The sequence below is a fragment of the Nyctereutes procyonoides genome, unplaced genomic scaffold (genome assembly GCF_905146905.1).
Source record: "Nyctereutes procyonoides isolate TBG_1078 unplaced genomic scaffold, NYPRO_anot_genome, whole genome shotgun sequence".
NCBI lineage: Eukaryota > Metazoa > Chordata > Mammalia > Carnivora > Canidae > Nyctereutes > Nyctereutes procyonoides.
In genome coordinates this window covers 6,409,905-6,435,011 of record NW_026575051.1, presented here as the reverse complement: position 1 = coordinate 6,435,011, position 25,107 = coordinate 6,409,905, and positions in this window count along the sequence as shown.

Sequence of the window (25,107 nt, the reverse complement as noted above, 5' to 3'; positions counted from 1 at the left end):
CAGAAATCATTAGAGAAACGCAAATCCAAACTGCAATGAGAAATCACCTCACACTCATTAGGATGATCATATCAAAAATTATCTAAGGGGAACTGGGTGGCTCAGTCAGTTAAGTGTCCAACTCTTGATTTCAGCTCAGGTCATGATCTCAGGGTAGTGAGATCAAGCTCCACACTGGGCTCCAAACTCAGCAGGGTGTCTACTCGAGATTCTCTCTCCCTCCCCCTTGGTGGAAGACAGTTTGGTAGTTTCTTATAAAATTTAGTATACTTGGGCAGCCCCGGTGGCACAGCGGTTTAGTGCCGCCTGCAGCCCAGGGTGTGATCCTGGAGACCCGGGATTGAGTCCCACATCAGGCTCCTTGCATGAAGCCTGCTTCTCCCTCTGCCTGTGTCTCTGCCTCTGTGTGTGTGTGTGTGTGTGTGTGTCTCATGAATAAATAAATAAAATCTTTTTAAAAAAACTTAGTATACTATTAAGATATGAACCAGCAGTTGTGCTCTTTGGTATTTACCCAAAGGAGTGAAAATTTATGTCCACACCAGAAGCAGACCCCTCCCACTCATGGTCTCTCTCTTATGCTCTCTCTCTCAAATAAATAAATAAATCTTAAAATATATGTGTGTATGTGTGTATATTAACAGAAATAACAAGTATTGATGGGAGCATGCAGAAATTGGAACCCTAGTGCACTATTGGTAGGAACGTCAAATGCAACCACTGTGGAAAACAGTATGGAGGTTCCTCCAAAAATTAAAAATAGAATTACCATATAATCTAGCAATTCCACTTCTGAGTATATATCCAAGAGAATCAAAAGCAGGATCTCAAAGAGATATTCACACACCCCTGGTTATTGAAGCCTTATTTGCATAGTCAAGAGGTAGAAGCAAACCAAGTATCTATCAACGGTGAATGAATATACAAATGTGGTACATACATACAATGGAATATCATCCAGCCTTAAAAAAGAAAGAAATCCTGTCACATGCTAAAACATGGATAAACCTTGGGGACATTATGTAAAGTGAAATAAGCCAGTCACAAAAAGACAAATACTGTATAATTCCACTTACATGAGGAATCTAAAGTAGTCAAGCTAGGGATTCCTAGGTGGCTCAGTTGGTTAGGCATTGGACTTTTGATTTCAGCTTGGGTTGTGATCTCAGGGTTGTGGGACCAAGCTCTAAGTCAGGATCCCTCTCCCTGCCCCTCCTTTCTGCTAGCTCTCTCTCTTTTTCTCTCTTTCATAAATAAATAAATAAATAAATAAATAAATTAATTAATTAAATCTTTAAAAAAAAAACCATAGTCAATCTCATAGAAACAAAAAGTAGAATTGCACTTTACAAAGACTGGGGGAGGAGGAAAGGGAGAATTGTTACTCAATGGGTTTTCAGTTTTGAAAGATGAAAAGTTTCTAAAGATCTGTTGCACAGGGATGCCTGGGTGGCTCAGCAGTTGAGCATCTGCCTTCGGCTCAGGGCATGATCCTGGAGTTCCAGGATCAAGTCCCACATCAGGCTATCTGCATGGAGCCTGCTTCTCCCTCTGCCTGTGTCTCTGCCTCTCTCCTTCTGTCTCTCATGAATAAATAGATAAAATCTTTTAAAAAAAATCTGTTGCACAACAATATGAATATAGTTAAAACTGTTGAACTGTACATTTTAAAATGGTTAAAATTTAAAAAATGGTTAAGATGATAAATTTTATTTTATGTGCTTTTTACCACAATTGAAAAACATGTCCATTATAACCATGATCTAAGGAGTAAAAACTCTTAAAATGAATAGGAAGATAGTAAGTCTCCACAGAGAAAGAAAAAAACATAAAAGAGAACCTAAATAGGGATTTTATTTTATTTTATTTTTTAGATTTTATTTATTTATTTATTTGAGAGAGAGAGAAAAAACAAGAGACAGAGCATGAGCAGAAGGAGAGGAGCAGAGGGAGGAGCAGACTCCCTGCTGAGGAGGGAGCCCAACGCAGGGCCCCATCCCAGCACCCTGGGATCATGTCCTGAACCTAAGGCAGATGCTTAACTGACTGAGCCACACAGGCACCTCCCAAATAGGGATTTTAGAATTGAAAAATACAGTAAGAGAAACAAAAAATTCCCCTAGATGAACTCAACATCAGAATGGAAATGGCAGAGGAAGAGTCATTGAACCTGAAGATAAATCAACAGGAACTATCCAATCTGAACAACAAAGAAAAAAATGAACAGTGTCAGAGGGAAAACACCAAAAGGTGCTATGCTTATGTCACCAGTCCCAGAAGGAAAAGAGAAAAAAGAAAATTTGATGTGAGGGGTTCCTGGGTGGCTCAGTCAGTTAAGCGTCTGCCTTGGGCTCAGGTCATGATCCCAGGGTTATGCCCCACATTGAACCTCTCACATCAGCTCCCGGCTCAGCAGGGGTCTGCTTCTTCCTCTCCCTGTGCTCCTTCCCCCAACTTGTGCACATGCATGCTCTCTCTCTCTCTCTCTCTCTTTCAAATAATTAAATAAAATCTTAAAAAAATATTTGGCGCAGAAAAAATATTTGAAGAAATAATGGCTGAAAACTTCCAAAAGATCGGGTGGGGGGGAACATAAACTTAAAGATTCCAGCTCACTCTCCAAACAAGAGAAACTCAAAAAAATCTATTCCCAAATGCTTAGTTTCATAATCAAACTATTGAAAACTAAGGCAAAGAAAATACCTTAAAAATAGTCGAGAAAAACTCAGTATTACATATAGAAAAACAATAATTATAGCAACTGTGAATTTCACAATGAAGGAATGAAGGAGTGATAAAAAATGGTAAATATTTAGGTAAATGCCATAAACTCTTCTTTCTCCTTTTAGGTTCTTCAAAATTTATGTGAGAGTTGAAAGCAAAGAATATGACGTCTGATGGAGTTTTCAATGGATGTAGATATACTCTATAATGAGAACTACAGCATAAATGAAGGAGCAAGGTTTCTGTATTCCACTGAAAGTTGTAATATATTAATTCTAAATAGACTGAAAAGTACACATATTGTAATCCCTAGAGCAACACCTTTAAAAAGATTTAGGAATTTCAACTTCTGGAATGGCATAGTAAGGACCTCTAAAAGTACAGTTTTCCTGGGGCACCTGGGTGGCTCAGTGGTTGAGCCTCTGCTTTGGGCCCAGATCCTGATCCCAGGGTTCTGGGATCAAGTCCCACCACAGGCTTCTGGCAGGGAGCCTGCTTCTCCCTCTCCTGTGTCTCTGCCTCTGTCTGTGTGTCTCTTATAAATAAACAAACAAAATCTCAAAAAAAAAAAAAAAAAAAGACAGTCTTCCTAAGAGCAAAGAAAACAGGCAGATTTGTCAAAATCAATTTTTTTAGGACTCTGGAAATTAACCAAATACTTGCAACCATGGAAGGAGGGCTTCCTCAGGAAAAAAAAATAGTTTTGGTAAGAACAATGAGTTTTGTGGCATTTTAACTTGCCCTTATCACTTGCTCTGTGGTAGACTAAAAAATCAACAACATCCCAACTGTGGTAGCTATGAAAACCAGCAATCCAGCAGCAACTGGGAGGACAAAACATGTTTGGAGCTCCTCCAAAGCCCCACCCTCAGAGAATTATCTCTATTTTAACTGTCTGGTGGCTTGCTGAAAAATTCCATTCTCAGAGCATGTCTTTATTTTATCTGACCCAGAGGTTATTCTGTGCAAACAGTTCTATTTGCAAAGCACTATCAAAAAGCATCAGTGGCAAGCACTTCCTGAGGTGGCATTACCAGTTGGAGTTAACAAAAACTGAAATTAGATTTATGAAAATGAGTTGCCCAAAGGGGTCTCTAAAAACTCCAAGATATTCCTAGGTATCTAGAAGGCTATGGGAGTATGTAGGACTGTGCACATGCTAGGAAAGACCTGAGAAGGCCCTATTAGCTCACACTTGACCGACTGTGAGGCTCTGCACAAGCAGGAAGTGAAGATTAAGGCAGAGTTACTTGTAAACTGCCTGTCAGAACATTGAAACCGTACCCCAACATGCACACACAGACCTCCACGAAGGCTAGATTTGTTGGTTCAAAGCATTTAAGGAAATCTGTCCAGTCATTAGCCATTAAACTAACCGCACAGGGCAGCCCGGGTGGCTCAGCGGTTTGGCGCCTGCCTTCAGCCCAGGGTGTGATCCTGGAAACCCAGGATCGAGTCCCATATCGGGCTCCCTGCATGGAGCCTGCTTCTCCCTCTGCCTGTGTCTGTGCCTCTCTCTCTCTGTGTCTCTTTCATGAATAAATAAAGAAAATCTTTAAAAATAAATAAACTAACTGCACAGAGAATTCAGTGGCCACCCAAACAAAGAATACAAACTTTAGAGAATTCATTCAGGAAAATCACTAAAAAAATAGCAACCAAACCAAACCAGTGTGTGTGCCTGTGTGTCTGTGTGTGATGCCACATTATTTTAAACGTTCAGTTTTCAACACACAAAGAGATAGTAAAGTATGACTCCTACAAGGCATGGGGGGTGGGGAGGGAAGCAGCCAGTAGAAATATATCAATGAATGCCCAGAAGTTGAACCTAGTAGACAATGATTTTAAATCATCCATTATAATATATTCAAAGAATTGAAGGAAACTATATCCAAAGAATTAAAAGAAAATATGAGAGAAGTGCCTCACCATAGAGAGAACATCAATAAAGAGGTAGAAATTATTTTTAAAAAGAACAAAGTAGAAATTCCAGCATTGAAGAGTACAATAACTGACATGAAACTTTCACTGTTGGAACTTATTATGGACTGAATTATGGCAACCATAAAATTCATATGTTGAAGTCCTAACTCCCAATGTGACTGCATCTGGAGATAGGGCTTTTAGGAGGTAACTAAAGTTAAATTGGGTTATAAGAGAGCCTCAATAAGATTAACAGCTGACTACGTATCAGAAATCATGGAGGCGGGATGCCTGGGTGGCTCAGAGACTTAACACCTGCCTTCGGCCCAGGGTGTGATCCTGGAGTCCTGGGATAGAGTCCCACATCAGGCTCTTGGCATGGAGCCTGCTTCTCCCTCTGCCTGTGTCTCTGCCTCTCCCCCCCCCGCCCCCGTGTCTCTCATGAATAAATAAATAAAACAAAAAAAAAAAAAAGAAAGAAATCATGGAGGCTTGGGGTGCCTGGATAGCTTAGTGGTTCAGCATCTGGCTTTGGCTCAGGTAGTGATCTGGAGATCCTGAGATCAAGTCCTGCATCCGGCTCCCCACAGGGAGCCTGCTTCTCCCTCTGCCTATGTCTCTGCCTCTCTCTGTGTGATAAATAAATAAATAAATAAATAAATAAATAAATAAATAAATAAAATCTTTTAAAAAGAAAAAGAAATCATGGAGTCTAGAAGGTGGTAGAATGACATATTTAAAATGCTGAAAGAAAAAAAGGCTGTCAACCAAGAATTCTATATCCAGTAAAACTTCAAAAAAGTAGCAACAAAAACAAACTGGGGAGCAGAGGTCATAAAGAAGAAATTGAGACATTCCCAGATAAACAAAAGCAGAATTTGTTATTATTAGACCGGCCTTACAAGAAATATTGAAATGAATCCTTCAAGCTGAAAGAAAGAGCACTAGACAGCACATTAAATCCACACAAAGAAATATATAGCACCAGTAAAGTTTGCCTCAAATCCATTTGGGAGTAGGCAAATGAAAAAGAGTAAATAAATTACACTCAGAGTTCTCTGTCTTATATTCCCTGCCATTTTCATCCCTGTCACTTAATCAGAAAACAAAGTAACTTGAGAGGATGTATTTTTATTTCTTACTTTAAAAATGAATAATATGAATTATATTAATATGAATGGTAAAAAGAAAACACTATATCAATTAAAATGGAATTTTTTTACTTTCATAATTTATTTAATTTAAATTCAATTAGTTTACATAGTGTATCATTAGTTTCAAATGTAGAGTTCAGTTATTCATCCATTGCGTAACACCCAGTGCTCAGTAAATCATGTGTCCTCCTTAATGCCCATCACCCAGTTACCTCAGGCCCCCACTTACCTCCCCTCTAGCAACCATCAGTTTGTTTCCTATAGGTAAGTCTCTTATTGTCATCCCCCCCAATTTCATCTTGTTTTATTTTTCCCTCCTTTCCCGTATGATCATCTGTTTTGTTTCTTTAATCCCACATATGAGTAAAACCATATGATGACTGTCTTTCTCTGATTGACTTATTTCGCTCATAAAATAGATTTTTTTTTTAGTTTTTTAAAAGATTTTATATATTTATTCATGAGAGACACAGAGAGAAAGGCAGAGACATAGGCAAAGGGAGAAGCAGGCTCCCTGTGGGGAACCCAATGCAGGACTCCATCCTAGGACCCCAAGATCACAACCTGAGCCCAAAGCAGAGGCTCAACTACTGAGCCAGCCACCCAGGTGCCCCTAAAATGGAACCTTTTAAAACTTCAAATAATCCAAAAGAGTCAGGAGAGGGGAGACAGAGATGTGGAAAACAGAACATACTAAATATAAATAATAAAACAGCAGACCAATAGCCAAATATATCAATAATTGTATTTAGTCTCAATGTTCTAAACACAGCAATTAGACCAAGATTGTCATAAAGAATGTAAGCTATCTATACAAATCCACTAAATGTAAGGTCAGTTCAAATTAAAAGAATCAAGGGCACCTGGGTAGCTCAGTTGGTTAAGCATCTGCTGCTCCCCCTACTTGTGGTCTCTCTCTCTCTCAAATAAATCTTTTTCTAAAGATTTTATTTATTTGAGAGAGAGCGAGCACAAATTGGAGGGAGAGGGGCAGAGGGAGAAGCAGGCTTCCTGAGAAGTGGGGAACCTGACATTGGGCTTGATCCCAGGGCCTAGGATCATGACCTGAGCCAAAGGCAGATACCTAACCAACTGACCCACACAGGCACCCCAATAAATAAAATCTTTTTAAAAAATTAAAAGAATCAAGAAAGGATATACCAAGAAAACACTTGACTAAAAGAATGCTGAAAGATCTAGAATAATATCAGTCAAAGTGACTTCAGAGTGAGGAAAATTACCAGGAATAAAGAGAGACATTGCATGGGGTACCTGGGTGGCTCAGTCAGTTAAGGGGCCAACTCCTGATTTCAGCTCAGGTCATGATCTCAGGATCCTGAGATAGAGCCCCACATTGGGCTCTGTGCTGAGCGTGGAGTGCTTGAGATTCTCTGCCTCTCCCTCTCCCTCTGCTCTTCCCCTCACTTGCACACACACTCTTTCTCTCCCCAAAATAAATAAACAAACAAATAAAGACACTGCAAAATGTTAAAAGGGTAAATTCATCAAGAAGACATAACAACCTTAAATATGTATGTCACAAAGCTTCAAGATGAAAGTTTTTAAGACAGAGAGAAATGAAAGGAAAAGTAGACAACTCCACAATTATGGTTGGTGACTTCATTTCTCAGTAATCAGTGAAACAGGAGATGGAAATCAACAAGGATATAGAAAAACTGAGCAACTTCATCAACCAGTTGGATAAAGCAAACACTTAGAGAACACCTGACCCAACAACAATGGTGGAATACACTTTCAAACACACATATGCACCAAGATAGACCATATTCTGAATCATTAAACAAGGCTTAATGAATTTAAAATAATTGAAATCATACAAAGTACGTTCTCTAACTATGTAACATTAAAGTAGAAGTCAGTAATAGAGAGATAACTGAAAAAAATCTCAAAATACTTGGTAGTTACTTTAATTATTCCAAATGATCTATGGGTCAAAAAGAAATCTCAAGTGGAATTAGAGGATATTTTGAACAAAATAAAAATAAATATACAACATAAAAACAATTACAGGATGCAGCTAAATCATGCATCAAAGTAAATTTTATTGCATTGAATGCATGTCAGAAAAGAAGAAAAACTGTAATCAATAATCAAACCTTCCACTTCAAGAAAATAGAAAAGGAAGAGCAAATAAACCAAAGTAGCAGAAGGAAATAATAAAAATAAAAGGAAAAATCAATGACATTCAAAACGGAAAAAAAAATTAAAAGAGATCCCTGGGTGGCTCAGTCGTTTGGAGCCCGCCTTCGGCCCAGGGCATGATCCTGGAGTCCCTGCATGGAGCCTGCTTCTCCCTCTGCCTGTCCTCTGCCTCTCTCCCTCTCTCTCTCTCTCTCTCATGAATAAATAAAATCTTAAAAAAAAAAAAGAAAGAAATTAAAAGCTGGTTCTTTGAGGGCCATCAGGGTGGCTCAGTCAGTTAAGCATCCTACTCTTGATTTCAGCTCAGACCATGATCGCAGGGTCATGATATCAAGCCCTGGGAGCACTGCGTAGTAAAGTCTGTAGTCCTCCTTGTTGGCTCTGTGCTCAGAGGGGGGCTTGCTTAAAATTCTCTCTGCCCTTCCCCTCCAAAAAAAATCCCTTAAGCCTAAAAGCTGGTTCTTTGGGGGAAAAAAATCAGTAAAATTAATAATATTTTTGCCATACTGACTAAGAAAAAAAAAAAAAAGAAAGCACAAATTTCTTTTGGGGCAGCCCTGGTGGTGCAGAGGTTTAGTGCTGCCTGCAGCCCAGGGTGTGATCCTGGAGACCCGGGAGTCCCACATCAGGCTCCCTGCATGGAGCCTGCTTCTCCCTCTGCCTGTGTCTCTGCCTCTCTGTGTTTCTCATGAATAAATAATCAAAATCTTTTTTTTAAGTCCTTTAAAAAATAAAATAAAATAAATTTCTTTTGCCAGGAATGAGGAAGGGAGTATATTTTCTAGACCTTGCAGACATTAGAAACATAACAAGGGAATACTAAGAGCATCTCTACACATATAAATGGACCAATTGATATCAACCAATTCCTGCAAACTACCAAAACTTACCCAAGAAGAAATAGATACCTAAATAGTTCTACATCTGTTAAAGAAATTGATTTCGTAGTTTTAATTAAAAAAAAAAAATAAAACGGGGATCCCTGGGTGGCGCAGCGGTTTGGCGCCTGCCTTTGGCCCAGGGCGCAATCCTGGAGACCCGGGATCGAGTCCCACGTCAGGCTCCGGTGCATGAAGCCTGCTTCTCCCTCTGCCTATGTCTCTGCCTCTCTCTCTTTCTGTGTGACTATCATAAATAAATAAAAATTTTAAAAAATATATCTAAGCTTCAGTTGCTCAAAGGAAAAAAGTTTAAAAAAAATAAAACTTCAAAATAAAATTGAGGGGTTGCCTAGGTGGCTCAGCGGTTCAGCGTCTGCCTCCGGCTCAGGGCATGATCCTGGAGTTCTGGGATCAAGTCCCACATCAGGCTCTCTGCATGGAGCCTGCTCTCCCTCTGCCTGTGTCTCTGCCTCTCTCTGTGTGTCTCTCGTGAATGAATAAATAAAAATATCTTTAAAAAATAAAATTGAGGTCCAGATGGTTTTACTGTTGAATTCTCCTAAACATATAAAGAAGAAATTACATCAATTCTACACAATGTCTTTCAGAAAATAAAAGAAGAACACTTTCCAAAGTATTATATGAGGTCAGCATTATCCTGATGCCAAAATAAGATAAGGATGACAGAAGAAAAGAAAATTGCAGACCAATATCCCTTATGAAAATTAGAAACAAACATCCTAACCAAAATGCTAGCAAATCAAATCTACCAATGTATAAAACAAATTCTACACCATGGCCAAGTAGGGTTTATCCCAGGAATGCAACACTGATTAAATACTAAAAGATCAATCAATATAATCCATCATATTAACAGACTTAAAAATTAAACTTCATGATACTAATTGATGCAAAAAAGTATTTAACAAGATTCAGCACTCACTTATCAAAAACCAATTTAAAAATATATATAGCCATATATTAATTATCATAATATAATATAGTGATATGTTGTATGTTTGTTATTTATTATATATATTAATTATCCTAATTAACAGTAAAAGTCTGAATGCTTTTTACCTGAGGCACAAGGCATGGATATACACTCTTGCAACACATAATCAATTCATACTGGAAGTCCTAGCCGGGACTAGCCAGTATGATTTGTATTATACTACCCAGTGTAATAGGCAGGAGGAAAAAGACATATGATTGGAAAGGAAGGAAGAAGAGGATCTTATTCACACACAACACACACAGTATCTATATAGATAATCCCAAAAGTCTACAAAAAAAATTCCTAGAACTAGTAAGCAGGTTTCTTAAGTTTGCATAATTCAATGTCAACAGCTATAAATTGACATTCCTATGTACTAGCAATGAACAATTGGACATCAAATTTTTAAAAACACTATCTACAAAAGTTTCAGGAAAATGAAACATCCTAACAAAACGTGTTCAAGTTATGTCTGCTAAAACAAACAAACAAATAACTACAAGGTACTGATGCAGTAAATCAAAGATGACCTATACAGAGAGAAATGCCACATTCATGGATTGGATGACTCCATGTAGTGAAGATGTCAATTATCTTTAAATGATATGTTGATTTAGAGCAATTTCTTTTTTTTTTTTAATTTTTATTTCTTTATGATAGTCACAGAGAGAGAGAGAGAGAGGCAGAGACACAGGCAGAGGGAGAAGCAGGCTCCATGCACTGGGAGCCCGACGTGGGATTCGATCCCGGGTCTCCAGGATCGCGCCCTGGGCCAAAGGCAGGCGCTAAACCGCTGCGCCACCCAGGGATCCCTGATTTAGAGCAATTTCAATAAAAATTCCAGCAGGAGTATTTACGGATATAGACACATTGATTTTAAAATTTATGTGGGGGATGCCTGGGATGGCACAGTGGTTTAGCATCTGCCTGCAGCTCAGGGCGTGATCCCAGGGTCCTGAGATCGAGTCTCGCATTGGGCTCCCCACAGGGAGCCTGCTTCTCCCTCTGCCTATGTCTCTGTCTCTCGCTGTGTCTCTCATGAAATAAATAAATAAAATCTTAAAATAAAATAAAATAAATGTGGAAAAGCAAAGAAATTTGGATAGCCATAAACAATCTCAAAAAAAGAAGAGAGGTGGAGAGTTCATACTCTATGATTTTAAGACTTACTATAAAGCTTCAGTGATCAAGGTGGTGTAGTAATGGTAAGGAAATCGACACATAATCAATGGAACAGAATATAAAGGTCATAAATGGACTTGTACAAACATGGTCAATTGTTTTCTGACAAAAGTAACTCAGTGGAGAGAAGGTTGTCTTTTCAACAGATGGTGTTAGAACACCAATTAAAAATCCATATACAAGGGATGCTTGGGTGGCTCAGCGGTTGAGCATCTGCCTTTGGCTCAGGGCATAATCCCAGAGTCCCAGTATCGAGTTCCACATTGGGCTTTGTGCATGGAACCTGCTTCTCCCTCTGCCTACGTCTCTGCCTCTCTCTGTGTGTGTGTGTGTGTCTCTCATGAATAAATAAATAAAATCTTTTTAAAAATCCGTATGCAAAATCATCATCGTCATCATCATCTTGAACTAAACTGCAATTTTATACAAAAATTAAACCGAAATGGATCACTGATTTAAACATAAAATCTAAAGCTATAAAACTTTTAGAAAAAAAGTAGGAGAAAATCTTCATAATGTTGGTTTAGGCAATGAATTCACAGTTATGACACCAAATCATGATGATCCATAAAAGAAAACATTGACAATTGGGCTGCATCAAAACTGAAAAATACTGCTCTGTAAAAGACGCTGTTAAAAAAATGAAGACAAGCTATAATCTGGGAGAAAGATTTGTAAATCATATATCCCACTATGCACTTGTATCCAGAATATATAAAGAACTCTCAATATTCAACAAACAACTCCATTTTTCAAATGGGCAAAAGATTTAAGCAGATAACTTACCAAATAAAATATATGGATGACATATAAGCACCTGAAAAGATATTCAACATCATTAGCCACTAGGGAAATGCAGATTAAAACCACAGTTAGATACACACCTATTAGAATGCCTACAATGCCTTAAAAAAATCTGATAATTCTAAGTGTGGTGAAGATGCAAAACAATTGAAATTCTTATATGTTGCTGGTAAGTGTACAGGATGGCACAGGAAATCTGGATAAACTTTATTTGGTAGTTTGGCAGTGTCTTATAAACTTAATATAATATACATACCTTCCTACCCAGCAGTCACACTTACCTATTTACCCTATATAAATGAATCTTTTTAAATTTAAATTCGATTTGCCAACATGTAGTATAACACCCAGTACACATCCCATCAAGTGGCCTCCTTAGTGCCCATCACCCAGTCACCCCAACCCCCACCCTGTTCCCCTTCCACACCCCTTTGTTTGTTTCCCAGAGTTAGGAGTCTCCTATGGTTTGTCTTCCTCTCTAATTTTTTAACCTTTTTTTAAAAGATTTTATGTTTAAGTAATCTCTACACCCAAAGTAGGACTCGAGTTTACACCCCCAAGATCAAGAGTCTCATGTTCTTCCTACTGAACCAGCCAGGTGCTCCTATAAAATGAATGTTATGTTCACACAAAAAGCAAATACAAATGTTTATATAGTGAGTAGCTCTATTCATAACTGTCAAACTCTAGAAAGAATTGAAGTGTTCTTCAATAGGATAATGGATAGACAAACTATGGTATACCTATAGAGTGGAACATCACACAAGCAATAAAAAAAAGAGGCAACAACATGAAAGAATTTCAAATGCTGAGTAAAAGAAGCCAGACTCCAGTGATTACATACTGTATGATTTCATCTACACGACCTTCTGGAAAAGACAAGCCTATAGAGACGAAGAATAAATCAGTGATTGTTAGGAATTAGGAATGGGGGTGGGGGTGGGGGGGAAGGTTTGACCATAAAACAAAATGGGATCCATGAGGGATTATTTAGGGTGATGGAACTACTTTATATCCTGATTGTGGTGGCAGTTACACAAAGCTATAAAGCTACTGTGTTAAAACTTCCAGAACCCCACACCAAAAAGCCAATTTGATTGTGTGTTGTTAGTTATCAAGAACACACAAATTTACCATAACGAGGGCACCTGGTTGGCTCAGTCAGTTGGATGTCAGTTGGTTTCGGCTCAGGGCATGATCTTGGTATGGTGGGATAGAGCCCCGTGAGGAGTCAGCTTTCCGGGGCAGCCCCGGTGGCTCAGCGGTTTAGTGCCGCCTTCAGCCCAGGGCGTGATCCTGGAGTCTTGGGATCGAGTCCCACGTCGGGCTCCCTGTGTGGAGCCTGCTTCTCCCTCTGCCTATGTTTCTGCCTCTCTGTATCTTCGATAAATAAGTAAAAAATCTTAAAAAAAAAAAAAGGAGTCTGCTTCCCTTCTCCTTCTGCTCCTCTCCCCGCCCCCTCCCCCACTCATGTGCACTCTTTCTCTCAAATTAATAAAATATTTTTTAAAAAGACTCTCTGTCCCCCACTCTCCCTTTGCCTGTCCTCCTCTCTAAAAACAAACACACAAAACATAATGAAACACCACTTTACACCCACTAGAATGCTAAAATTAAACATACAGTACACACAAAACCACATGTTGACAAGGATATGGGGCAACCAGGACTCTCATACATTGCTTGGAAATCACTGTGGCAATTTCTCATCAAGTTAAACATAAATTATTCTATGACTCAGCCGTTTCACCTCTAGCTATTTACAAAAGAAATGAAAACATGTTCACATTAAAAGACTTCCACATGAATGTTCACAGCAGCTTTATTGATAACCACCTCAAAAATAAAATACTATGCAAAAGAAGCCACACATAGAAGAGTATATACTTTACGATTCCATTTATATGAAGTTCAAGAGAAGTCAAAACTAATCATTGGTGATATCAGAACAGTGGTTGGCTCTGGAGCAGAAAAATTGATGAAAAGGGGTATAAAGGAACTTTCTGAGGTACTAGAAATGTTTTACATTTTGATTGAATTGGTGGTCATACAGGGACTTATGTTGTCAAAAGTCGTAGAACTGTTCACACTTAACAATGTGATTTAACTGGATGCAAAATTTACCTCAATAAAAAAATTACCATATGTATCATATATATGTATGTCAGTGAGAAAGCTATTATCTAGCTTAAATAAGAAAACTGAATTGTGAACTTGTCTTTACACTCATGTTTTGTTGAACATTCAATCAATTTTTAATTTTTGTTTTGATGGGCAGAAGTGTTGAAAATCCCCACTTGCAGATTCATAAAGATCTATTGTTACAAATGGAATCAAAGCTTTTAGAATGTTTTTAAAAATCAAGGCAAGAAAAATCCTATCTCAAGGAATACCAGAATTCTTCAAGTATGTTTGAGTTGAACTTCGATTATTTTTTGGTCTAAGATCAATGAATTCATCTTCAGTTGGGTCAACATCTTAACATCTTTGATTCAGCTTATGCAAGAAAGAAATGGATTGCATATGTATGGTTCAATTTAGGAGCCATCAAGGTAGAAATAACTTTTGAAGGACTTCTGAAGTGTTTTAGAAATTTGCAGATTTCTCTTTTCAAAGAAATTGCCAGATTTTTGTATCACAACTCCATCTTAGACAAGCATACCCTCCAGTTTCTTCTTTATCGATTGTTTAAACAGCTATGTTTTAAATTTTTTAGGACGCATCTGTAGTATTGACTTCATAACATTGAATTGAAAGCTCTAACTCAGGGGACATCTGGGTGGCTCAGTGGTTGAGTGTCTGCCTTTGGCTCAGGTCCTGATCCCAGGGTCCTGGGATTGGATCCTGCATTGGGCTCCTGCAGAGAGCTTGCTTCTTCCTCGATGTCTCTGACTTTCTCTGTGTGTCTCTCATGAACAAATAAAAATAAAATCATTAAGAAAAAAAAAAAAAGAAAAGAAAGGTTTAACTCACTCACATGGTTAAAAGTATATGCCAGTTAAGTCAATACATACATAAAATTCCTTTTCTCATGTCCCAAGGGTGGATTTTTTTTTTCTTTCTCTCTTTTTAAAATTTCAGTTAAAGTAAAACTTCTGCCCTTAGAACGGGGGAAAGAAAAAGGAGAGAGGAAAACAAATCATAAGAGACTCTTAAGGATAGAAAATGAAACAGTGTTGATGGAGGGAGATAGATGGGTTAGATGGTGATGGGTATTAAGGAGGGCACTTGTGATGGGCACTGGGTATTGTATGTAAGTGACAAATCACTGAATTCTACTCCTGAACCCAATATTGCACTGTAGGTTAACCAACTAAAATTTAAATAAAAATTAAAAACAAAAACAAAAACCTTCTGTCCTTAGTTTGAAAAAGGCCTTGAAGGCATATCCTCTCGAAGGCCAGTGAATTTCTGTGTGATAGAGAAGGAATTCGTATTTTGTTTTTATCTTTATAGCAAATGTTAAAACGCATTTGACTCAAAGATCTTCCTCTGATCAAGTTGATGACATTTATGACTATGACAAAACTCCTTTTTCAAGGTTATTAGAAAAATCTTGTCAGGGTTTGTCTATGTAAAAAGACAATGAGTGATATGAAAAATTTCCTTTCTCATGAGAGTAGCAAAACTAGATGCATTACCAAGCTTCTCAGGGCCTCCATCTGTGCAGAAAGTAAAGATTTTTCTTTCCAAAGTTTTATTTGGCAAAAAATATTTTTACCATTCTCAAAATGTCCAAAGCCTTTATAGCTTCCAAAAAGACTCAAAATAAGAATTCTTCCTTGACGGCACCTGCATGTGTATGGGAAACAGAGAGGGAGCTGGCTACATTAAGAGATATCTGTGGGGGATGCCTGGGTGGCTCAGTAGTTAAGCACCTGTCTTCGGCCCAGGGCATGATCCTGGAGTCCTGGGATCGAGTCCCACATCGGGCTTCCTGCATGGAGCCTGCTTCTCCCTCTGCCTGTGTCTCTGCTTCTCTCTCTCTCTCTCTCATGAATAAATAAAATCTTAAAAAAATAAAATAAAATAATAAAAAAAGAGAGATATCTGTGGAGAGACACATCTTATTTAGGTGCCCTTTCAGGCCGGACAGATGTGAGATGCTCTTTCAATTTTGCTGGCATTATACTTCAATTCACATTAATTTTTATACATATACATGCCTTGCTCTGGCCTTTGTGTTCCATCACATTCGAGAATGCAAGTAAAATAATATAATACATGGTCTTCATCGTCTGTCCTTTTCTTTGACATTTCATTTTAAATTGGGTTTGTAAAAAAAATATACAAAATAAAGCTAAACTAAAATATTTGATCCAATTTACTTAGTTTTCTTTATTTTGAAATAATTTAAGACTGCTAGAAAAGTCTCAAGAAAAATGTGAAGAATTCTCATATACCCTGGACTGTATTCTCCAGTTGTTAACATTTTACCACATTTACTTTATCATTTTCTCACTACAATACACCTATACCACTCTTTTTACATATGAAGTTTTCTCTTTTATCATTTCTACAAAAACACATACACTTTCATCTCTATGGAAATATGTATTGTCTTTTATGAACCATTTGAAAGTAAATTGCAGACATGATACCTCTTTATCCCTAAATATGAAGTATGTATTTCATGAGAACAAAGATATTCTTTTACTTAAGTGGAGTATAACTGGGGTATAAAGTGGAGTATAATGATCAAAATCAGGAAGTTAACATTAGTATGCTACTTTAATTTACAAACTTTATTTATATTTCACCAATTATCCCATAATGTCCTTTATAGTAAATAAATAATATTTTTTGGATCCATAAACATATCTACTATTCACACACATACACACATGCGCACACACACACACACACACACACACACACACACACTGGAATGAGGAAATCCTGTCATTTGCAACAACATGGATGAACCTGGAGGGCATTATGCTAAATGTAATAAGCCAGGCAAAGAAAGACAAATACTGCATGGTTGTCACTTATATGGGGAATCTGGGGCGGGGGGAGGGAGGGGAGCTCATAGAAACAGAGAGTGGAAAAGTGATGCCAGGGGTTGGGAAGGTTGGGAAAAGGATAGAAATTGTCAGTTATAAGATGAATTAAGTTCTCATGTACAACATGTATAATATTGTATTGTATAATTGCAATTAACTAAAAGAGTATGACTTAAATGTTCTCAGAAAATAAAAGGGAAATATATGAGGTGTTAATTAATTTGATGGGAGGAATCCATTCACAATATATACATGTATCAAATCATCACATTGTACACTTTAAATATCTTACAATTTTGTCAACTATACCTCAATGAAGTTGGAAGAAAAATTTCTTCCAAATGGTCCAATCCAGGATCATTTGTCAAATTATGTAATGTCACTTTAGTCCTCTTTAATCTGGAACAGTTTCTAAGTCTTATTCACACTCTTGATGTTTTTTAAAAAGTTATTTTGTGGAATGCTTCTCAATTGTAATTTGTCTAATGTTTCCTCATGATTGAATTGGAGTTATATACTTTTGACAAGAATACTATAGATATGATACCATGTTCCTCTTATTGGTGGGGAACATCATGTCAATTTGTACCATTGTTAGTGGTGGTAACTTTGATCACCTATTTAAGGGGGTGTCCATCCAATTTCTCCACTGTAAACTTACTATTTTTCCTTTTGCAATTAACAAGTATTTGGAAACTATACACAGGTGTGTCCTACTCATCAAAATTTTACTAACTAGTTTTAGCATCTGATGATGACTCTTGGCTAAAGCAGTTTTTACTGTGATATCTACTAAATGGTTACTTTCTTTAAAAAAAAGATTTTATTTGAGACAGAGAGAGAGCACGAGTGGGAGGAGGGGCAGAGGGAGAGGATGGAGACTCCCTACTGAGCAAGAAGCCCAGTGTGATGTGATGAGTCTCAGTGCAGGGCTCAATGCAAGGAACCCTGAGATCACAAGCTGAGTTGAAGGCAGACGCTTAATCTACTGAGCCACCCAAGCACCCCTAAATGGTGACTTTCTAATTTTATTATTCCTTCTGACTTTAATGGTTGCCATTCTATTGTAAGAAGTTTTCTTTCTCCTTAATGCATGTATGTATGTGGTAAACTCAGTTTTTGTATGATTTTTAAGTAAATTGTTTTTCATGACCTAGAGAGAAGTAATCTACATGTTGGGTAAAATGATTTTCAAGAGATATGTGCAAGTTATAAAACAAGGCACAGGGCAGCCCCGGTGGCGCAGCGGTTTAGTGCTGCCTGTGGCTCAGGGTGTGATCCTGGGGACCTGGGGTCGAGTTTCACATTGGGCTCTTTGCAGGGAGCCTGCTTCTCCCTCTGCCTGTGTCTCTGCCTCTGTGTGTGTGTGTGTGTGTGTGTGTGTCTCTCATGAATAAATAAATAAAATCTTTAATAAAAATAAAACAAGGAACATTTTATACTTTATCTGGTTTTATCACTTTCATTGACTTTTAACCCTCAAATAGGCATATGGATTATAGCACCAGAAGCTCAAGAATTATATCCTTCCAAGAATCTGGTTTTTGTTGCACACGATGTTGAATGGCTCTCTGTGCCTTCCTAGAAATAATGGTTTTTGTTTTTTATATCATTCAGCTTTTTACAAGTTTTTATTCTCATATATATTACATCACATAGTAATACAGTGTTATAATAATTGTTTTATTTTATTTTTTTATCTGATTTTTTTTTAGATAGTTATTTGTTTTATCTGATTTTTTCAGATAGTTAAGAGGGTGCCTGCCTGGGTGGCTCAGTGGTTGAGCGTCTGCCTTGGGCTCAGGGCATGGTCCTGGGGTCCTGGGATCGAGTCCCACATTGGGCTCCCTGCAGGGAGCCTGCTTCTCCCTCTGCCTATGTCTCTGCCTCTCTCTCTGTGTCTCTCATGAATAAATAAAATCTTTTTTAAAAAGTAGGAAAAGAAATGAGGAAAAATATGTTTCTAGAGTCTTTCATATTAACCCTGCACATTCCATTTAGGGAGCCCGATGTGGGACTTGATCCTGGGTCTCCAGGATCATGCCCTGGGCTGAAGGCAGCGCTAAACTGCTGAGTCACCCCGGCTTCCCTAGAAATGTCTTTATGTGACTCTTTTTTGTACACATTTCCTTTTCTTTCTTTCTTTTTTTTAATTTATTTTTCTTATTTATTTATTAATAGAGATCCCGGGTCTCCAGGATCGCACCCTGGGCCGCAGGCCGCGCTAAACCGCTGTGCCACTGGGTCTGCCCTATGTGACTCCTTTTTGAAGGGTAATTTTGCTGGATAGAGAATTTTTCATCCAACCCATTGAATAGGTCATTCCACAGTCTTCTAGCCCCCATTGTTCAGGATGAGAAGTCAGCCAACTGTAGTGCTGATGCTCCCGGTATGTGATTTTCCTCTTGCTACATTCCGATTTTTCTCTTTGTCTTTCAGCAGTTAGACTATGATGTGTATAGGTATGCATCTCTTTGCATTAATCTTACTTGGGGTTTGCTACATTCTTGCATATATAGATTCATGTTTTCATTGGATTTGGGAAGTTTTTGACCAGTATTTCTTTTTAAAAGTCTTCCCTTGGGGGATCCCTGGGTGGCGCAGTGGTTTGGCACCTGCCTTTGGCCCAGGGTGCGATCCTGGAGACCCGGGATCGAATCCCACGTCGGGCTTCCGGTGCATGGAGCCTGCTTCTCCCTCTGCCTGTGTCTCTGCCTCTCTCTCTGTGACTGTCATAAATAAATAAAAATTTAAAAAAAAATTAAAAAAAAAAAAGTCTTCCCTTGGGACACCCGGGTCGCTCAGTGGCTGAGTGCCTGCCTTTGGCTCAGGGTGTGATCCTGGGATCTGGGATCAAGTTCTACATCGGTCTTCCTGCGAGGAGCCTGCTTCTCCTTCTGTCTCTCTGTTTCTCATGAATAAATAAATACAATCTTTAAAAAATTTTTTTAAATAAAAAAATAAAAGTCTTCCCTTTTAGCTCTTTTTCCTTTCTTCTTCAAATGCAAACATTAGATATATGTTGGCAATCTTGATGTTGTCCCACAGGTCTTGGAGCACTGTTTATTTTTCTTCAAATTTTTTTTCAATCTTCAGATTGGGTAATTTCTTTTTTAAAATTTTTTATTTTTTATTTTATTTTTATTTTTTTAATATATATATATATTTAATTTTTTTATTTATTTATGGTAGTCACAGAGAGAGAGAGAGGCAGAGATACAGGCAGAGGGAGAAGCAGGCTCCATGCACCGGGAGCCCGACGTGGGATTCGATCCCGGGTCTCCAGGATTGTGCCCCGGGCCAAAGGCTGGCGCTAAACCGCTGCGCCACCCAGGGATCCCCAAATTTTTTATTTTTTAAAGCTTTTATTTATTTATTCATGAGAGACACACAGAGAGAGGCAGACACACAGGCAGAGGGAGAAGCAGGCTCCATGCAGGGAGCCGATGTAGGATCAATCCCAGACCCCAGGATTACGACCTGAGCCAAAGGCAGACGCTCAACCATTGAGCCACCCAGGCATCCCTCTTTTTCTTTTCTTTTCTTTTTTTTTTTTAAAGATTTTATTTATTTACTTGAGAGAGCATGCACGAGCGGGTGTGGGGGGGTGAGCAGAGGGTCAGAGGCAGAGGGAGAAGCAGACTCCCCACTGAGCAGGGAGTAGGCTTCATCCCAGCACCCTGAGATCACGACCTGAGCCAAAGGCAGACACTTAACTGTCTGAGCCACCCAGGCACCCCCAGATTGGGTAATTTCTGTTTATTTATATTCAACTTCATAGGTTCTTTCTTTTGCTATCTAGAATCTGTTGCTAACCCTGTCTAATGAATTTTTTATTTTATTATTGTACTTTTTTGTGGTAAAACATACATAATATTTTAACCATTTCTCTTTTTAAAAGTTTTTTATTTATTAATGTAATCTCTGCACCCAACATGGGGCTTGAATTCATGACCCTGAGATCGAGAATCTCAAGCTCTTCTGAGTGAGCCACCCAGGCGCCCTGTCCTCTAGCCATTTCTAAATGTACAGTTCAGTGTCATTGAGTATATTCACATTTTTGTACAACCATCATCACTATTCATCTCCAGAACATTTTCATCTTCCCAAACTAAAATTCTCTTACCCATTAACCAATAACTCCTCGTTCCTCTCTCCCCTAAGTCCCTGGAAACCACACTCTACTTTTTATCTCTATGAATTTGCTGCTTCTAGATACCTTATGTAAGTGGAATCCTACAGTATTTATCCTTCTGTGACTGGCTGTCTTTGTTGAGCATAATGTCTTTAAGGTTCATCCATGTTGTAGTCTTTGTCAGAATTTTCTTCCTTTATAAGGTTGAATAGTATTCCAGTGTATGTGTACACTGCATTTTGTTTATCCATAATCCATCAATGGGCATTCAGGTTGCTTCCTGTTTTGGGTTATTATGAATAGATTTTTTTTTAAAGATTTTATTTATTCATTCATGAGAGACACACAGAGAGAGGCAGAGACATAGGCAGAGGCAGAAGCAGGCTCCCTGTGGGCAGCCTGACACAGGCAGGTTACTATTACTGAGATTTTTGTTTGTTTGTTGTTTCCTTGCTTAATAATTTGTCTAGGGAATCCCTGGGTGGCGCAGCGGTTTGGCGCCTACCTTTGGCCCAGGGCGTGATCCTGGAGACCTGGGATCAAATCCCACGTCGGGCTCCCGGTGCATGGAGCCTGCTTCTCCCTCTGCCTGTGTCTCTGCCTCTCTCTCTCTCCCTGTGTGACTATCATAAATAAATAAAAATTTAAAAAATAATAATAATAATTTATCTAGACTAAATGCAAGAAAACTATCTCTCTTCCAGTATACAGGACTGATGTCTCTGTTCTGGTTTGTTACTTTTTTTTAAGATTTTTAAAAAAATTTATTCATGAGAGACACACAGAGATAGAGGCAGAGACACAGGCAGAGGGAGAAGCAGGCTCCATGCAGGGAGCCCAACGTGGGACTTGATCCTGGGACTCCAGGATCACACCCTGGGCTGAAGGCAGACACTAAACAGCTGAGCCAGCCAGGGATCCCCATGATTTGTTATTTTTTATTCTTTTTTGTATTTCTGGATTCCTAAGGGTTGCCCCATGTCTGGGTGTAGTTTAGTGGTTAGCCACAGATCACACAGAGGTTGTGCTAATCACCTCAAGCCAGTGAGTCTTCTGTCCTCTACTGACAGAACTATGTACAGGTAGGGGAGTGAATTCAAAGTTTGGGTCATTTTTCAAGTCAGCTTTTACTTTCTATTGGGCTCTTTTGTATCTCCTCTGTACATACACATAACCTCAGGGTTGGTCAACAGTGCATTGTGGACTCGGGCTGCCTCTGATCTTTTCTGCATGCATGCAGCCTCAGCCTGGAACATGCCTGCCCCAAACAAGAGTACAACTTCAAGCTAGTAGAGCCAATGGCCCTCTTTACGTGCCTGCCCCTGAGATTGTCACTTTCACCAACAACACTGCTGGGTGTGGTAACTGTCCACTGCTCCAAATTGAGAGAGCCCCCTAGGACCACAGCAGAGAAGTTTCTGGTCCTGATTGCCCCCAAATCTTGAACTTCTGTGTCAGATGACAGAGAAGTGTGATGGAGCAGCCTCAGGCCAGAACACTACAGATTCCCACTATTCTTGCTGAAGTTCAGTGATTTTTTAAGCATAAATGCTTCTCAGATTGTTGTATGATTTTGTTTGGTTTCTGGGGAACCGAAATGGCTGTTTCTCTCAATTTTTCTTTTTTGTCAACTATTGCTCTTGTCACTAGTTTCCTTCAGAGGAAATGATTTGCTGATCTTTTCACTTGGCACACCTGGAAGTCCTGCCTCCAGTTTTCTTTTTTTTTTTTTTCAGTTTTCTTATTTTAAATGCTCAATATTTTCCAAAGAGAAACAGTTTGCAAATACCACCTGTACAACATACTGTGTGTTCATGTCTTTACTTCAAAACATAGAAAATATACAAAAAAGGGAGATTAAGGGGAAAAGTAAAAGAAAAAAAAACCTCTGCTACTCACAGAACTTGTAACTGTATAATACACCTGTATTATAGGTTAGTAATAATAAATTACCTCAAATAATATTCTCTAACAGTCACCTAAACTACTAGACATGTTTTAAACTGCCTCCTCCACACTTCTAGTCTGCATTCTTGTTCACATTACAAAGGGCCAAGCTGCCTCATGGGGAGTTAAGAATTTGAACTGTCTGGTTTGCAGAAGTTGGCCAACAATGGCCATAACTCATCTTGTTTGTTTGATTGATCAACAAACGATTTTTAACAGAAATTCCTAAAAAACGGAGCACGTGGCTGCCTCGGTTGGTAGAGCATGTCACTCTTTTGTTGTTGTTGTTGTTAAGATTTTATTTATTTATTCATGAGAGACACACAGAGAGAGAGGCAGAGACATAGGCAGAGGGAGAAGCAGGATCCCTGTGGGCGGGGGTGCGGAGGAGAGCCTGATTCGGCCTTGATTCCAGGACTCTGGGATCACAACCTGAGCCAAAGGCAGACACTCAACCACTGAGCCACCCAGGTGCCCTGAGCATGTGACTCTTAATCTCAGGGTTCTGAGTTCAAGCCCTACATTGTCCATGGAGCCTACTTTAAAAAAAGAAAGAAAAAAAGAAATTCCTAAAAAGCAACAAAGATATTTGGGTTATCAACGTGAGAAACATTGATCCCTGCATACAGAGTTGCACAATGGTTGGCCAGCTATACCACACAAATGTAAGTAGATGGAAGACTGTAGCCAAGTATTATCTAGAAGGAAAGAGCAAAGACCAGGGGCTTACTTAGAAAGCTAAGAAAAGATTTTGAAAAGGGAGGAAAACTGAGCACTTGTGCATTCTGTCCCAGGTCCCGACTTTTTTTTTTTTTTTAAGATTTTGTTTATTTATTCATGAGAGACACACAGAGAGAGGCAGAGACATAGGCAGAGGGAGAAGTAGGCTCTCCGCTGGGAGCCTGATGCAGGACTCCGTCCCAGAATCCAGGGATCACAACCTGAGCCAAAGGCAGATGCTCAACCACTGAGCTACCCCCAGGTCCCAACTTCTAAGATGCATGGTATGTATGCTCTGAGGAAGCTCCTTGTAAGAAGCCATTTGTAAGAGGGTAAGGCTAAGGACATGTTTCTCTGTTCCCTGAGCTTTATTTTTTTTAAGTAATCTTTATGCTCATTGTGAGGCTCAAACTCCACTCCAAGATCAAGAGTCTCATGAGCCAGCCAGGTCCCTGAGATTTTAAGGGAACTCCTTCCACTCCCTCTTGTCTCTCCCCTCCTTTAGCTTTTGGAATGCCCCCTCTCATCTCACTCAAAGTTTGTGAGGGAGGAAAATGGACAGAAGGGAAGAGATGATAAACCTATTTGCTTTAGATTGTTATGAACTTGGAACGCTTGGGTGGCTCAACAGTTGAGCGTCTGCCTTTGGCTCAGGGTGTGATCCTGGGGCCTGGGATCGAGTCCTACATTGGGCCTCTTGCAGGGAGCCTGCTTCTCCCTCTGCCTATGTCTCTGCCTCTCTCTGTGTGTCTCTCATGAATAAATAAATAAAATCTTAAAAAAAAAAGAATGTTATGAATTTAAAAGAGAACCCTCAGTGGGTGAAGCGAAAGGGGGAAAGGAAAAGGAAGAGGGGTACCATCAATCAGCAGTTTAACCCGTTGTTCATTACTCAGTACAGACCTTTGAGGGACATTCCAAATTCTATAACCAGAGCAGGTCAGAGTGGGCAGTGCCCTCTCATCTATTAGAAGAGGTAGGGTAACTGGCTATGGGTCACAGAGTAAGTAAAAAAAGACTTGATGCTCATATTCTTTTTACCATCACATTTGCTACCTGGACATGTACCTGTATGTCTTCTCTGGAGAAATGTCTGTTCATGTCTTCTACCCACGTTTTAATTGGATTACTTGGGGTTTTTTGGTGTTAAGTTGTATCAACTTCTTATGTATTTTGGATACTAATCCTCTTCCTCTATCAGATGTGTCATTTACAAATATCTTCTCCCATTCAGTAGGTTGTCTTTTAGTTTTGTTGACTGTTTCCTTTGCTGTGCAGAAGCTTTTTATTTTGATGTAGTCCCAGTAGTTTAATTTTGCTTTTGTTTCCCTTGTCTCAGGAGACGTATCTAGAAAAATGTTCCTATGGCTGATGTCAGAGAAATCCCTGCTTGTGTTATTTTCTAGGATTTTTATGGTTTCAGGTCTCACATTTGGTTCCTTAATCTATTTGAGTTTATTTTTGTGTGTGG